Source organism: Rattus norvegicus, unplaced genomic scaffold (assembly GCF_021556685.1).
Source record: "Rattus norvegicus strain SHRSP/BbbUtx unplaced genomic scaffold, alternate assembly SHRSP_T2T unassigned-0000114, whole genome shotgun sequence".
Classification (NCBI taxonomy): domain Eukaryota; kingdom Metazoa; phylum Chordata; class Mammalia; order Rodentia; family Muridae; genus Rattus; species Rattus norvegicus.
The window spans coordinates 36,334-42,500 of NW_028238835.1; the positions used below are offsets into that span (position 1 = coordinate 36,334).

The 6,167-nt window shown below is 54.4% G+C and overlaps 1 long non-coding RNA gene across 1 annotated transcript in view; it reads left to right on the forward strand.

Moving 5' to 3' along the window:
• Positions 1–2,016: 2,016 nt before the first annotated feature.
• The window catches only part of LOC147997559 (uncharacterized), an 80,445-nt gene continuing 76,294 nt past the window's right edge, over positions 2,017–6,167 (forward strand). The window contains exon 1 of the long non-coding RNA XR_015647745.1: positions 2,017–2,152. This is a non-coding gene — a long non-coding RNA (uncharacterized LOC147997559). The remainder of the gene's footprint in view (positions 2,153–6,167) is intronic.

The window sequence follows — 6,167 nt, forward strand, 5'->3', positions numbered from 1 at the left end:
CAACCATCCACAGTTGAATCCAAAGTGCCCAAATGGGACACTATAACAAATCATGTATACAGATTTGTGTATATAGAAAACATTTTTCCTTTCTCTTCTTTTCTTGAGAAATTCAGCTGGTCCTGATGTCTTTCCCTCGTGTGTGTCCCTCTGTCATCTCTCTCTCTCTGTCTCTTTGTCTTACTGTCTCTGTCTGTCTCTGTCTGTCTCTGTCTCTGTCTCTGTCTCTGTCTCTGTCTCTCTCTCTCTCTCTCTCTCTCTCTGTGTGTGTGTGTGTGTGTGTGTGTGTGTGTCCTTAATCTCAGCAGCACTACTCATCCAATCGATTTTTCCTCTCCCCTTGTCTCCTTCACATGGCTATTACCCCACCTTAAACAGCACTAGAAGAGCCTGGCAGGCAGATATCTACCCTCTATGCTGTCAGAATTTTTTTTTTTTTTTTTTTTTTTTAAAGTCAAAACCTGGATTCTCAGGAGCCATGTGGTGTGTCCTCCTAGGTTCTGGTGCCCTCTTCTGGCATGCAGACATATAGTCAGCAGAGAGAGCTGTGTGGGTGGCCGAGGCAGGCAGAGTGGACCTCTGTGAGCTTGAGGCTAGATAAGTCTACGGAGCAAGTTCCATGACTGCCTGGGCTATACCAAAAGAAACGTACCTTGAGGCAAAACAAAACAAAGCAGAAAAGGTTCTGCTTTTATTTTACAGACATGTGTTCTCTCTAGTCCTATTGACTATAGAAGTTTGATCATGAAGTCACATTGATTTTTATTACAGAGTTTATTTGTGTGTGTGTGTGTGTGAGAGAGAGAGAGAGAGAGAGAGAGAGAGAGAGAGAGTTTTTTCTTTAATCTTCAAACATATTTTTTATTGTTTATTTATTTTATGAGCACACTGTCACTGTCTTCAACACACAAGGAGAGGATTCCATTACAGATGGTTGTGAGCCACCATGTGGTTGCTGGGATTTGAACTAAGGATCTCTGGAAGAGCAGTCAGTGCTCTTCACCGCTGAGCCGTCTCTCCAGCCCTGAAACAATATCTTGAATAAACAATAACAAAAACACTAAAACTAAGTCTGCCAGTTTTCCTCTTTCTTTCTCTCTCTCTCTCTCTCTCTCCCTCCCCTCCCTCCCTCCCTCCCTTCCTTCTTTCTTCCTTTCTTTCTTTTCTTCAGATAGGATTTCTTAGTGAATGATATTTATGTTGATATAAATTTTTTACGTACTTTTGACTGGCTAACTAACTAGCTAAGTCTGCCTGTCCTAAAGAAGGAGTTCCCCTGCCACAACTAAATACGTGCATAGAAAAAAAATATATAATTATTAACTTGGGATGAAACTAATGTAACAAGCAAGCAAACAAACGCACAAACAAACAAAGTAGGGATGGTGGTGCTGGGTGCCTGGTATATGGGAGATGGGAGACCTGTGGTCTAGAGCGTCCAGAGCTCTGGCCTCCATACTCTGGACTGCATTCTCTCTAGCAATCTTCCCAAAGTGGCTGTATTTAACCATGTTTTTATTTTTTAAATTGGCTCTCTCTCTCTCTCTCTCTCTCTCTCTCTCTCTCTCTCTCTCTCTTTTCTCCCTCCCTCCCTCCCTCCCTCCCTCCCTCCCCCCACCACACACACAGAGGCACGTGTGAACAAGGGAATGCAAATGCACAAAATAAGTATGTTTTGATCAGAGTGAAACAAATCACGGGAATTTTAACCATTCCACCATCATTCCACCATTCTTTTAATTTACTCTCTGTGTTTAGTCTTCCAAAGAGGGTGGCAGGTGTGTGGTTTGGTGAGTGCCGGCTGGCGGTGGCAGCGAGGAACAGAGAACAACAACAACCCCCCTCCCCCCCATCGGGATCGGTGGAGGGTTTTAAAAATGAGTGAGCCATTTAAAAATGGTGTGGAACTGAGGTCGCCGCCACCCTCCCCTCACGCCGGAGTTTGGACGCTCCCTTTTCCTAACTGTGCCTGTTCCTTGCTAATTGTTAACCGATTCGAGAGTGCATGTCCTTTCACTTAGAGGTGGCCTGTTTCACCGCTCCGTCCTACTTTCCTTTTCTGGGTGCCTGAGGGGGTTGGCCCCGAGTCCATCCCGCGTTCACTGTGTTCCGGCGGGACAACCGGGACCGTTTGTGCCATTCGGGAGAAGTGGTGGGTACCTGCCCCGTTGTGCGTGGGTGAGTGTCCCCTGAGCTAGGGAGGTCACCTGGAGAGACGGAATGAGTGTGTGTGGCGTTGGCGGCGTGACAGTCTGTATTGGTTTGCTTGATCGAGATCGCTGTCGGCGACACCTAGTGGCGACAAGTTTCCGCAACGCTCCTGTCCCCCGGTTGGTGACAAAGGACGGGGAAGTGCCTGTGGTGAGCCGGCCAGGGTGAGAGGGTGACAGGCAAGCAGGCGGGTGCGCGACGGAGACGCCGTCCTGTCTGGGGACCATCTCTAGCTAGGAGGTTGTACCTGGAGAACTTCAGGGGAGGAGGGTGGCACGACCTATTGGGACACAAGGAGGGGTTGGTGGCAGCTGGATGAGGTCGACCAGAGGCTTGGGCCCCGTCCCGGATTTTTTTTTTTCCAATTTTTTTTTTTAAATTTTTTATTTTATTTTATTTTATTTTTTTTATTTCTTCCCTCCTCTCCGGTCCCAGCCAGCGGGACCATAGACACTTTGAGGCCGAGAGGGTGCTGTGTCCCCGGCCTCCGAGCCGAGGTGGCCCGGCTAGGGGCGCCACGGAGTTTTTTTTTTTTTTCTTTTCGGAGTCCCTTCGGTCCCAGCCAGCGGACCATAGACACTTTTGAGGCCGAGAGGGTGCTGTGTCCCCGGCCTCCGAGCCGAGGTGGCCCGGCTGGGGGCGCCACGGAGTTTTTCTTTTCCAGGAGTCCCTTCGGTCCCTGATAGCGGGAGCCTGGACCTCTGAGGCCGAGAGGGTGCTGTGTCCCCGGCCTCCGAGCCGAGTGGCCCGGCTGGGGCGCCACGGAGTTTTTTTTTTTTTTCTTTTCCAGGAGTCCCTTCGGTCCCTGATAGCGGGAGCCTGGACCTCTGAGGCCGAGAGGGTGCTGTGTCCCCGGCCTCCGAGCGAGGTGGCCCGGCTAGGGGCGCCACGGGTTTTTTTTTTTTTTTCTTTTCAGGAGTCCCTTCGGTCCCTGATAGCGGGAGCCTGGACCTCTGAGGCCGAGAGGGTGCTGTGTCCCCGGCCTCCGAGCCGAGGTGGCCCGGCTAGGGGGCGCCACGGAGTTTTTTTTTTTTTTTCTTTTCCAGGAGTCCCTTCGGTCCCTGATGGCGGGAGCCTGGACCTCTGAGGCCGAGAGGGTGCTGTGTCCCCGGCCTCCGAGCCGAGGTGGCCCGGCTAGGGGCGCCACGGAGTTTTTTTTTTTTCTTTCAGGGTCCCTTCGGTCCCTGATAGCGGGAGCCTGGACCTCTGAGGCCGAGAGGGTGCTGTGTCCCCGGCCTCCGAGCCGAGGTGGCCCGGCTAGGGGCGCCACGGAGTTTTTTTTTTTTTTTTTTCTTTTCCAGGAGTCCTTCGGTCCCTGATAGCGGGAGCCTGGACCTCTGAGGCCGAGAGGGTGCTGTCCCCGGCCTCCGAGCCGAGGTGGCCCGGCTAGGTGGCGCCACGGATTTTTTTTTTTCTTTTCCAGGAGTCCCTTCGGTCCCCATAGCGGGAGCCTGGACCTCTGAGGCCGAGAGGGTGCTGTGTCCCCGGCCTCCGAGCCGAGGTGGCCCGGCTAGGGGGCGCCACGGAGTTTTTTTTTTTTTTTTTTTTTCCAGGAGTCCTCGGTCCCTGATAGCGGGAGCCTGGACCCTGAGGCCGAGAGGGTGCTGTGTCCCCGGCCTCCGAGCCGAGTGGCCCGGCTGGGGGCGCCACGGAGTTTTTTTTTTTTTTTTCTTTTCAGGAGTCCCGGTCCCTGATAGCGGGAGCCTGGACCTCTGAGGCCGAGAGGGTGCTGTGTCCCCGGCCTCCGAGCCGAGGTGGCCCGGCTAGGTGGCGCCACGGATTTTTTTTTTTCTTTTTCCAGGAGTCCCTTCGGTCCCTGATAGCGGGAGCCTGGACCTCTGAGGCCGAGAGGGTGCTGTGTCCCCGGCCTCCGAGCCGAGGTGTCCCGGCTAGGGGGCGCCTCAGACTTTATTTTTTCCAGGATCCTCCCCGGTCCCTGCCAGCGGGAGCATGGACTTCTGAGGCGAGGGAAGCTGTGTTCCAGGCTATCTACCATGGCCTCCTCGGTCTGTGAGCACTCAGGGTTCTAAGGTCGACCAGTTGTTCCTTTGCGGTCCGGTTCTCTTTCTACATGGGGACCTCTTGGGGACACGTCACCGAACATGACTTCCAGACGTTCCGTGTGGCCTGTCATGTTTATCCCTGTGTCTTTTACACTTTTCATCTTTGCTATCTGTCCTTATTGTACCTGGAGATATATGCTGACACGCTGTCCTTTTGACTCTTTTTGTCATTAAAGGACGTTGGAAGAGGCTTGCACCAAGGCTGTTTGCTTGTCCAGCCCTAGCTCTTTTCTTCTGCGCATGGGCCTCTTCGATGCTTGAAGCTTAGCGTCCCCCCCATGAGTACGCGCTTCCTGCTTTCCCGTGCTTGCTTGCCTGTGCTCTCTGGGCAGCTTTATGACAACCGTCCCGCGTGTCAGGCGTTCCGATTTCCCCGTGGTGGTTGTCGTCCGTTACCGGTAGGAGTCGTTGGTGCCGAGTGCGACTGGAAGGGTTTTCCGTTTGGTGCCAGTGACCCCCTGGCGTGCTCCTCTGCGGCCGACCGGTTTTTTTATTTGTTTTTTTTTTGTTTTTTTTTTTGTTTTTTGGAAGGAGTTCCTGAACCTCCGCTGCTTGGTGGTGTGTCCCTTTCTTTTCCTGCTGTGTGCCTCCCGAGTTACCTTTTCTCCTTCGAAGGGGATTTTATTTTTTTATTTTTATTTTTTTTATTTTTATTTTTTTGAAGGAGTCTCGAACCTCCGCTGCCCGTTGAGTCCCGTTCTTCCACGCCACGTGCCTCCCGAGTGCAACGCTTCCTTTTTTCTCGCCCTCGAGAAGGGTAAATTTTTTTTTTTGTGTGTGTGTGGCAGTGTTAGCGACTTCTTCCCGTGCTCTCTCTCGCCTTCTCGCTCGTATTCCCGTCCAGTGCGTGTTAGAAAGCTCTCACGCCCGTTGTTCCCGATGCATGGCGTGTCTCGCTCCCGTTGATCGATGGTGCTGCCGCGTTCTCTTCGGGCGGGCCTAAGCCGCGCCAGGCGAGGACGGACATTCATGGCGAATGGTCATTCAGCGCGAATGGCGACCGCTCTTCTCGTTCTGCCAGCGGGCCTCGTCTCTCCTCCCCATTCCTTTGCAGGGTGGTGTGGGCCAGGGGTGCGGCTGTCCACTGAGCGTGACCCGCGCACACTTGCTGTGGTCGCGGTGTCCCTGTGGACGTGTCGGGGCGCTTGCCCCCACGCCGTTCACTGCTTCGCGGCCCTCCTTCCCCGTGCCGGGGGAAGGTGGTAGACCCGCTGCGGTGCATACCCTTCCCGAATGGTGTGCACGCGCCCTGCTTTGTGTGAGCCTTGCGGTGCTCCTGGAGCGTTCCGGGCTTTGACCACCAAGGTGCCCGCTTCTGAGTTGGCGGTGGCGCTTCCCGCTCCCCGGCGTGCCTCCTGTGCTCCATGGTGCTTGTGCCTTTACGCTTTCCCTTGTCCTAGTTGCCGGCTTTCTGCACGGTGACAGAAAAGGGGGTCGAGGAGTTGAGTGTGCGGTTAAAAGCCCTTCCGTTGGGTGAGCGCCCACCCCGTGCCTATGTTTTTGGTGCCTTCACCGCGGGCCCTGCGCGGTTAGGGTGGTGCTGAGCGATCGCGGCTGGCCCTTTTTAAAGACCGGACTCCCTCAAGTCAAGGCTCCTCCTTGTGCGCCTTGAAGAGGCCTGGCCCTCGGCGGGGACCTGTCGCAGGTCCCCCCGGTCCGCGAATGCTCAGAAGACCCCGGAGAAAGAGACCTCGCCGATACCGCAGACCCCCCACCAGCTGGCGCGTGGTCCTTCCCGTTCTGTCCCGCGCCTGTTGCTCGTTTCCCGTTGCGTGCACGGAGCCCTTGGCTGCTCGTCGGTGTTGGGTTCGTCCCGCCCTCAGTGAGGAATTTGCCTTCTCTAGCTATCTTCGGAAAGGGCTTTACGATCTCCGAGGGGCTTCTCCCGGATGG